This window comes from Nycticebus coucang, chromosome 1 (assembly GCF_027406575.1).
Source record: "Nycticebus coucang isolate mNycCou1 chromosome 1, mNycCou1.pri, whole genome shotgun sequence".
NCBI classification, from domain to species: domain Eukaryota; kingdom Metazoa; phylum Chordata; class Mammalia; order Primates; family Lorisidae; genus Nycticebus; species Nycticebus coucang.
The window spans coordinates 83,168,308-83,179,829 of record NC_069780.1 but is presented as its reverse complement, the minus strand read 5'-3'; the positions used below and the strand labels follow the sequence as shown (position 1 = coordinate 83,179,829).

The following is an 11,522-nucleotide window of genomic DNA, read 5'->3' as shown; positions in this document are numbered from 1 at the left end:
ACGAGACTTCAATTTATACTGTGAGGATATAGTAACCCAAACAGCATGATACTGAGACAAGAACAGAGCCATAGATTTAAGGAAAAGAACAGAAAACTCAGATATAATACCTTCCCCATATTGTTACCTGATGTTCAACAAAGCAGGCAAAAACACACTGGGGAAAAGAATCCTTATTCAGTAAATGATGCTGGGGAAATCGGATAGCCATGTGTAGAAAACTGAAACAGGATTTGCATCTCTCACCCCTTACAAAAATTAGTTCACAGTGGATAACTGACCTAAATCTAAGACATGAAACTAAAAGAATTCTAAAAGAAAAAGTTGAAAAAACTCTTACAGACATTGGCCTAGGCAAGGAATTTATTAAGAAGACACCAAAAGCAGTAACAGCAACAGTTAAAATAAATGGGACTTGATCCAATTTAAAAAGTTCTGCAAAGCCAAGGAAATAATTATTAAAGCAAATAGACAACTTACATAATGGGAGCAGGGCTAATAACCAGCATATACAAAGAACTCAAGCACATCAGCAAGAAAAAAACAAACAACTCCACTAAAACATGAACAAAAGAAATGAACAGAAATTTTTCAAAAGAAGATAGGCTAATGAGGAACAAACATATTTAAAAATGCTCAATATCTCTAATCATCAGGGAAATGTAAATCAAAACCACAAAGAGATATCATTTAACTCCAGTAAAAATGGCTTTCATCAAAATGTCTCAAAACAAATGTTGGTATGGGTGCAGAAAGATAGGAACACTCAAACGCTGATGGTGGGACAGCAAACTAGGACAACCTCTATGGAAAGTGGTATGGAGTACCTCGAAGAACTAAAAGTAGACCTACCATTCAATCCAGCAGTTCCACCACTGGGTATTTACCGAAAGGAAAAAACAAAGATATTTGTCAAAAAGACAACTGTACTCAAATCTTTATAGAAGCACAGTTCACAATTCCAAAGATAGGAAATAACCCAAGTGTCCATCTATACATAGTGGATTAACAAAATGTGGTGTACTATTCAGTCATATGAAAACAAGGTGAACAAATACCTTTCTGTATAAACCTGGATGATACTGGAGACCATTCTTCTAAATGGTGTATCACAGGAATGGAAAAACAAACACCACATGTACTCACTCTTAAATTGTGACTAATCAATCAACACTCAAATGCACGTAGAGAAATAACATTCAACAAAAATTATGTAGATGGGAAAGGGGAGGAAAGGATGGATAAATTTACACATAAGGGTACAATGCACCCTATCTGGGTGATGGGTATAAAATTCACTTGTAATACTAAGGTACATTTTGTATCTCCCAATAAGTTACTTTCTGGAAAAAAAAAAATTAAAAGAACAAACACTTGAAACTCTTCCTTAATTAATACCACTATTATTAAGTAAAGAAAATGACATTTAATTCCTCTCAGTTTTTATTTTCTTATTTTTAACAATGCTAAATAGTACTGTCAAGGGTTATTAGCACCTATTAGTCTTTGAGAAATAAAATGACTTTATTTTTTTCAAAAATGGTCTGTTCAAAGCTATTCTAATTCCACAGCTTTGAGATTATGTTATCAGTTTCACACTCCACTTTCCTATTGTCAGATTTAATACATATTTTTACAAACCTCATTACTCCTAATACTGTTGATTGATTTATGTTGGTCCAAGCCAGCTTTATTGATTTAATTTTATTTGTTGTTCTAGTTTCCCATAATGATGCACACTATTAGATTCACTTCAGAGCTTATCTGATTTATGTAAACTAAAAGCATACCTAACATATTATAAAGCCTATTAAACTGGAATGATGATTTTGTTCTAAGATCCTATTTAACTCTTCGGACTACACATTACTAGGCATAGGCATTTAGTTGAATGGGACGAAGTAGCTTTTAAATTATTCTATTGACTTTTAAATTTAATTTTGGATTAGTGAAAGTCATATGTTGATCAGATTAATTTTTGAGAGAGAGTATGTGTATTTTTTGGAAAGTTTTTCTTTAGACAAATACAATAGAAATTAAATTGAAATCCTACAACTAAAGACTGCAAGCTGAAAAATAGCCTTGGGTAGTTTTTTTAATTTTTTTTTTAAACATGAAATTTGATTCATAAGAATCGATATTACCAAACCTTTCGAGAATTAATAAAAAAATCTTAAAGCCCATAGTATTACTTAAACCCAACAGATAAGGATTTGATTTTTACATATTATTTTACATTTTGATAGATAAAAACTATAATAGATCTTGGAATTGGTGAACATCAACATTTTAATCATCTTACTTCATAACAATGAACATATAGAAAATTATTTTATAAAGTTTAGTAATATGAAGGCTCTAGAAAATTCTTTAAAATCACAGATAAAATAGACAACAGGTTAGTTATTATGGGTAATTGTTTCTAGGTATTCATCTTGAAATCAGATATCACAGCAGATAAGTTTCCATAGCAACAAGAGAGTAAGAAGGCAGAAGGTCTCTGCTTCACTGGTACTGAGTTCATCACAAGAAATGTTGCTATTCCTTGGGAAATACACATATGCTTTAGGAAAATAATTTCTGTTTTTAAAAAAACACAGATTTTGTGCATTAAGAATGGTTCCTTTTGTTAATACAAATTATTCCAAACCCTCCATCCTGTATAAAGTAAAACTAAAGGGACAAAGGATCAAAAACTTAATAGAAAAACAAGGAACAGAAATGGACATAAACTTTATGAAATGATGAAAAATCATTCTTTTAATAAAAAAACAAGTTAATTACAGAAATAATAAATCCATGCTGAGATACCCCGATTCCCCAAAAATAAGACACCCTCTGAAAATAAGACCTACTTACAGGAAAGATAAGACATCCCCTGAAAATAAGACCTAGTGCATCTTTGGGAGCACACCTTAAAATAAGACACTCAGGGAAACAGGGTAGTACTTATCACTTATTTGATGTATGAAAATTATATCTATAAATATGACATACATTACATTCTCTCATATAGACACATTGCATGCTTTAGTGCAGCTATGGGGAAACATAAACTCTCACATATTAATAAAGATAATGTAAATTGCTAAAATCCATCTGTAGGGAAATACGAGAGTACTTAGCAAAACTACCTATGCTCGTACCTTTCAACTCAGAATGTACACTAAGAATGTATACTAAAGATATACCTACAATAATAATAATAATAATAATAAATATATATACGTGTGTGTTTTTCATTTGCAGCACCATTCAGAGTTTAAAAATGTTAGAAACAACGGACCTACTCATATATAGGAAAGTGACTGGATAAACCATGGCACCGTCAAACATTGCACTACTATGCGACTACAAAAAACCCAAGAAGAAAGGTCTCTGTGATCCGGGATGCAGAGATTTTTAGGGCATATTGGGAAGAAAAAGTAAAGTCCAAAATAATACAAAACATAGTGTGCTATCTTTTAGGTAAAAAAAGGGGGGATAGAAGAAAATATACACATATCTGCCTATGTGTGAAAAATAGACAAAGGTTTGGAAACCAGGGACTAAGGTGATTGTCTATTTACAGAGGGTGAGTGAGAAATGGTTAAAAGGAGGCGAGAATAGACCCAGGTGTGAGGAGGGAATGACACTCCTCTGAGTGTCTCTGTTTATATGTCTCGTTCTTACATAATAGTGATGTTTAACAGGCACCTTGTAACTACTACAAAGTAGACAAACTAGTACTCACATGAGGGGGGGCGTTACGCAGTGTAAATGCTAACAAATGAACCTAATTGGTAACAAATCAATAACTTAACCACAGTGAAGAAGTGTAAAAGAAAAGAATCAAACTGGTAACTTATAAAACATTGAGCACTTACTATAAAAGTAAAGACAAAACAGAGCTGTGCTTATCTGCTCTAACTTAGTAAGCAAAGACGCTTCTTATGAGGTATGTGTTAGAAATTCTGAAACCGTGCAATGTGTACACTAGAGTTTTAAAAAAAGTATATATATGTTGCACATAATTAGAGGTGTGTTTCTCACTCTTGCAGAAAGAAATTAAATGTAAGAAGAGGGGCTGGGCGCGGTGGCTCATGCCTATAATTCTGGCACTCTGGGAGGCCAAGGTGGGTGGATTGCTTGAGCTCAGGTTCAAGACCAGCCTGAGCAAGAACGAGACCCCGTCTCTAAAAAAAACAGAAAATAACTGAGGCAAGATGGTCTCTTAAGCTCAAGAGCTTGAGGTTGCTGTGAGCTATGATGCTATGGCACTCTATTCAGGGTGCCAGAGTGAGACTCTGCCTCAAAAAAAAAAAAAAAATAAAACAATAAAAAAATAAAGAGTGGTAAAGGTGAAATACACACTGTGGTGTTTGATTGGAATCAGAACTATCAGTATAAACTCATGGTTTTAATAATTACACAAATAGTGTTTGGTTGCTGTAAGAGAACAGCACACATTGGGTGATTTATAAAGAAAAGAAGTGTATAAGAGGCGAAGGCTGGCGAGTCTAACAGCATGAAGTGGCACCTGGTAAGAACCTTCTTGTTGCAGCATAATGTGGAGGAGGGCATTACATGGTGAAAGGGTGAGAGCATGCCAGCTCAGGCCTTTCTCCCTCTTCTTATAGAGCCACCTGTCCCAATACCAGGTCCCTTTATAGATTCCTAATTACCTGCCAAAAGTCCCGCCTCCAAAATCCATCAACGTACTGAGTCTGGGGACTCAATTTCCAATGCCTGGAATTTGAGAGATACCTAAAACTATAGCAGATAGAAAAATGCAGGTAGCAGTATATGCCTGGGCTATAACACATACACGCATTTCATACCTCCATCTGCTGAAAGAGACTAGAAGTAACAACGCGCAGTAGCAGTAAGCACACCTGAAGCCCAGATCTTGAAGGTCCTTAATAAAGCCTGGGTCCTTATCAAAAGGATTCAGAAACTATGTGGAAAGAGCTCCAGCTAGAACAATTTAAGCAAAATTAATGACGATCATATTGGTGGGGTTTTTTTGTTTGTTTGTTTGTTTGTTTTGAGACAGAGTCTCATTATATTGCCCTTGGTAGAGTGCCGTGGTGTCACAGCAACCTCAAACTCTTGAGCTTAAGCGATTCTCTTGCCTCAGCCTACCAAGTAGCTGGGACTATAGGCACCTGCCACAGTGCCCAGCTATTTTGTTGTTGTTGTTGCAGTTGTTATTGTTGTTTAGCTGGCCCAGGCTGGGTTCGAACCTACCAGCCTCAGTGTATGTGGCCGGCACAGCAACAACTGTGCTACAGGCGCTGAGCCTCATATTGGGTTTTTATACCTAGTAAAATTAATATTCAAGAGTCCATTTTGATATAAACGAATAAATAATTACATAAATGAGGGATAAGAAATTTTTTTTCTTATGGCATCAGAATTCCAATTAATAAGTATTGAAGAGAGAAATAGGAAGACATTAGACCAACACCATGGGAATGTTTGTGGCAAACAAGATCCATCGAAACGTGAAAATTCATGATCAAAATTTCAAGGGGAAGCAAGGTGGTAAACAGGTCTCCAGAAGACACTTATAAGAAAAAATGGTAACTTTGTATTGGGGAAACTCAGCAGACACAACTTTAAATATTATTTAAATAAACAATATTAAAATCACCAGTATTGAGAAATACTGACATCATGACCCCTGTGATACAATGCCTTAAAAATCACACGGCACTGTGTTTGGGGGACTATTGCGAATAAATAAATAAATAAATAATGAACAGCTTTATTTTTTGTCATGAGAACACACCTAACAAATTGAAACTAAGGGACATTCTACAAAATAATTTATCAGTACACTGCAAAATGTCAACGTCATCAAATATAACGACATATATATATAAAACGATGACAAAACGACTAACAGATTGAAAGTGAGTGTGTACAAATAGAAAAAATAAATAAAGAAAGAAAACACAAAGAAACTTGGGATTCTACATATGTTCCTGGAACCTAAAAAGTACGTTAGTGGGGGGGGGGGAAAACAGGTGAAATTCAAATAACATTATAAAAAATATACTAGTGTTAATTTCCTGGTTTCCGTAACTGGACAATGGTATTAGAAAATGATAGTCTGAGGAAAAACTCACTGAGAGATATATGAGGACGCTCTGTACTATTTTTGCAATTTTTTTTAAATTTTCACATATACATGTGTTCATTAGGCTTCCACTTTTTGCCTTCACAAAATTAAAAAGGCTTAAACTTCAACAGCAATGACAATGCTTAAGATAGGGATCAGAAACAAAAACCTTGCAAAGAATGGATGAAGACAAATACATTCAGAAAAGAAATCAGACAATTGCTACAACAAAGTATTAAGCAATAATAATAATAGTAATGCAAAGAAAGTAACATTCACATTGTGAAATAAGAGTGTGCCTGTTATAGAATGCTTTGACTCTGAGGTTCAGTATGGAATCATCAATTAACTACTTATTTTTTTTTCCCCAAAGTATCAAAGAATAGACAACTAATATTTATAAATAAAGGTAAAAGATAATTTCAAAAAATAGATCATGCCAAATCTTATAGCCAACAGAAAAAGAAGAAATACTTCAAAATCATTCTACTTCATCTGGATACACCTATTAAAATTAGAAAAAATACATTATTATAAAGGAGAAATTACAAACATAATTCACTTATAAATGAGGATGCAGTATCCTGTATTCTAAACAACATATTAACAAGTCGAAGTAAAAATTAATGTTTAAGTAATGAACTTTAGTCAAAAACAAATCCAATTTATGTGAGAATTAGTCACTATTTTCTTCCTTCTCCTTCTTTTTCTTTTCCTTACCCTCCCCCCTCCGTCTTTCTCTATCAGCACGCCCCTTCCCCCATGCCCCACCATGTCACTGATTGTCATTAATTGTCCTCATACAAAATTGAATACATAGGATGCATACTTCTTCAAATTTCTCCATACTTCTCTGCAAATTTTCTTTAAGCGTAAAATTAGTATAATATAAAAATTAAAATAGAAACACTTCAAATATAATCCCAAAACCACATTGTTGAATAAATTATTGAGATAATTTGTTTCTTGATGTCACTTTACTTACAACAATGAGTTTGTGATGTTCCTATCAGAGTTTTGTTTTCTTTATGCACCAACCCATGTTTTCCAGGCCAATTAGTTAAGCTATATTTTTTCTGAACCCTACAGTTCTTCATTATAATTTAGATCTAGAAAATCTCTTACTACAGTTTACATTTAAGCCCTTACAACCGTCTTACTAGTTTTGTCTACAATCCCCTTATTACCATTCACATTATCACATTTTGCTTTCCTAGAAATTCTTTTCACAAAATCAGGAACGGTTTGTTATTCGTTGCTTTGTGAAAGTTTTTATTTTTGTCATTCAGTTCACTTTCCTATACAAAGGAGCTAATAGAAGTATATTGGTTTGGGGGCATTTAAGCATTTCTTTCTTTAGGAAGTCATTCAGTTAAATAACTGATACCTATATTATGATGTCTATTTAGGTCACACCCATTAAGACATTTACATAGATTAAAAATTGAAATCCAAAAGGACTGAAACTATAAAACTATTAGAAGAAAACAGAGTAAAGGCTTCTTGATTTTGGTATGGTAAATAATTCTTTTTATTTTTATTTTGCCTTTGCATGATTTATTCCAGATTTAAAAGTGGTGTTGTTTGATCTCTATGCATCATCAGGTCTTTTTTTTTTTTTAAACTACTTTATTATTTTATTTATTTATTTTTCATGGTTTGAGTCTATATTGTCACATTTATTTATTTATTTATTTAATCAAATTAATAGGAGGGTACAATTTTTAGGTTACATTGTTCTCACTTCCAGGGTAAAGTTCCATTTGTGGAAGAGCCCCTTACCCAGGGGACATGTCACACACTCTCACAGGGTGCACGTGAGGTGAGATTCCGCCTCATGCACATACTCCTTCTGCCAAAACTCCTCCCATCTCCCCTGTCCTGCTTTCCTCGACCCCGAACGGGACTATATTACATTTCATGCTCTTATGAGGATGAATTGTTTATATATTGATTTCATATTAATATGGAGTACATGAGATATTTATTTTTCCATTCTTGCAATACTTTACTAAAAAGAATGTAAACTCCATCCAGGTAAATGTAGAAGATGTAAAGTCTCCATCTTTTTTAATGGCAATGATTTTTTTTTTATTATGACCCAAAAGCACAAGTCGTAAAAACAAAGATAGACAAACCGGATTGCACAAACTAAAAAGCTTCTTCACCACAAACAATCAACAGAGTGGAGAGACAACTAGTGAAATGGGAGAAGGTATTTGGAAACCACACACATGATAGGGGTTCATATACAAAATACTATATAAGGAAATCAAATAACTCAATAGCAAAACCCAAAATCACCCAATTAAAAAATCAGCAAACAACCTAAACAGACATTTCTTAAAAGAAGACATACAAATTACCAACAGGTATATGAAAAATGCTCAATATTGCTAAATGTCAGAAAAATAACTCAAATTATAACTACAAGAATGACTACTGTCAACCAACAGAAGATAATAAGTGCTGATGAGGGCATGGAAAAAAAGAAAAGCTTGTATATGGCGGGTTCCTCAAAAAAAGTAAAATAATCCACTTCTGAGTATATATCAAAGGAATTGAAATCTACATGTCAAAGAGATAGCTGTCTGCTCACGTTTATCACAGTAGGAGTCATAGTTGCCAACACAGAGAAACAACCTAAACCCACATAGATGGTCAACTGGATCAAGAAAATGTGATATCAGATGTTTATCACTGAGCAACATTGAAGTTAAAGGAGTTGACTGTTAGTACTTTCAAAAACTCATGTAGAACTTTTGACTCACCAAACACTTGCCGACTACTAGGCTACTGCCAACTGGAATTCTTACTGATAATGTAAACAGTTAATTAACACATATTTAGCTTACTTTATGTAATAATACAGTACATAATACATATAATATCCATGTTATGTATACATATGTACATATATAGGCATCAATGGGAATGATCCCGAGAAGATTAGCATGGCCCCTGCATAGGGACAGCATGCAAATTCATGAAGCATCCCATTATTTAAAGTAATAACAATAATAATATTTTCTTTAGCTTATAATAACATGCCTATTATATGTATTACGTAGTGGGGAGGTTGGGGTGGAGGGAGGGTAATTGGGGGGCCACACCTATGGTGCATCTTAGAATGGGTACAGGTGAAACTTACTAAACGCAGAATACAAATGTCTACATACAGTAACTATGAAAATGCCATGAAGGCTATATTAAACAGTTTGATGAAAATATTTCAGATTGTATATGAAACCACTACATTGTACCCCTTGATTGCACTAATGTACACAATTATGAATTAATAATAATAAAAGTATTACTACTGTATTATTATATAAAGTAAGTACATGTATGATTACATAAACATGCCTGTTATATTTATTATGTGTTGTATTAGTACATAAAGTAATCTAAAGAAATTATTATTATTATTCAGTTGTACATACACAATAAAACTAAAATAAAATAAAACATTATTTAGTTATAATAAAAGAAGAACATGTTTCCCTCTGAGACAACGTAAACGAACTTGGAGGACATTATGCTAAATGAAATAAGCCAGACACTGAAAGCCAAATATTGTGTGATGTTATTTATATGTGGAATCTTAAAAAGAAAGCCATGAAAGCATAAAAAAGTCATAAAACTTATAAAACTCTTAAAATTCATAGAAGCAGAGAGTAGAATGGTCACTGCCAGGAGCTGAGAGACAGGGAGGGGATGGGGAAATGTTGGTCAAAGGGTACAAAGTTTCAGCTGGACAGAAGGAATAAGTTCTGAAGATGTATTATACTGCAAGGCAATTATAGCTAATAATAATGCCCTGTATACAATCAAGAAGAAAGTAGATCTTGAATTTCATGCCACAAAAATACAATATAATAACTATGTGAGGTGATGGCTATGTTAATTAGCTTTACTGTAGAAATCAATCCATAATGTATACATATTTCAAAGTATCACACTCTACAGCATGGATAAAGATGGTTTTTATTTGTAAATTATACCACAACAAAGCTGGGAGAGAGAAAACAAACAAACAAACCTGTTACTCACAGAGGGCTCTGAGCCAATAGGATGGGCAAGAGAGAGTGACACTGTCCAACAGAAATATAATTTTGTTCATATGTGTGAGTTTAAATTTCTAGTAGTCATAATAAAAGATGTTTAAAAAAAAAAAACAAAGCATGAGTCTAAAGCTCAGCTTGAATGGGACAGCCATGAAGCCAGAACCAGTTCCACGTTGGTGGCATTTGGAATTTAATAAAGGAAAAGCAAATTTGAGGAACACTTTAGTACCTAAAAAGAAGTTGAAGGCCTGGAGACGAGGCAGGGTAGAGAGATGGGAGCGAGTGGATCCCTACAGTGCACCTTACTCAAGTGATGGGTAAAAGCCAGGTAACAAAGTTACAAGTCTACCCTGTCGATTTACACAAATAACATAAAATAAAACTAAATAAAGTAAAACTTCCAGATTTTAGCACTAGAAATACTCTTAGATGTTGTCATAGATGGGAAGATACAGGGTTTTCATAAACACGTATATAGAATTAAAAGTAAAAAAGACACTGGTCATGATTGCGTTATACATACTGTGTGTCTCGCATTGATTTCAAGCCTTCTCTGTTTACGGTTTATTCATTAACCAGAATATTGTAAATAGTCCAAAGATGTTGAGAGTGTGGTCTGATTTACTACAATAGTCTTTTTTCTTTTTTTCTCTTGTTGTCCTTTTAATTTCAGAGATGTAGAGTAATTTGGATTGCTTGAACTAGAGAAAGGTCTGAGCAACTTTTACCAGTCTTATCTTGGGAAAAAAGGGAGCACATTACGCATGTGTAAGTAACGAAGTGTTATCTACTGTATTCTCACTCTCGCACTGCTTCACTCCATTTGCTTTCTCCGTGACGCTCACAGTGCCAGTAACCATTGATTCACTTTCAAAGCAGTGAGGGCAATAAGACTATAAGGCTTCCTACAGCCCAGTCTATGTCCTGCCATGGAAATACAGGGTATTCAAATAACACTTGTAGGAAGGTAAGTATACTTAGTTCTCAGAATGTGTGTTTATGTTTTACACAGTCCTAGGTGAGTAAGCCCTAGCCCAGTAAGCCCATTTCACTGGGCTTACTCTCTGACAACTAACTGCTTACTAAATCATAGGAATTAGTGGCTGTCTTTCTGGGCACTTGTCAAACTCATCTGTATTTGTGTGATCCATAGAGCCTCAAGTCTAGGAAGAAAAGGTCTCTTTTGTTGGATCCTCTGTTAACCTGTAAATGGTTTATCTGGGACACATCTAATAATTACCAGGTTTGGATTCTCATTTTGAATTCTTTGCAAAGTTTCATGCTTGACACACACTAGCACCTGCTACCAAATGTTAAATGATAATTTTTGTGTATCTCCTGTGAATTTC

General features: G+C 34.0%; 1 pseudogene; it reads left to right on the top strand.

The window, feature by feature from the left end:
* The first annotated feature begins 9,012 nt into the window (after window positions 1-9,012).
* Window positions 9,013-9,112, top strand: LOC128592709 (uncharacterized; annotated as a pseudogene).
* Window positions 9,113-11,522: the final 2,410 nt, after the last annotated feature.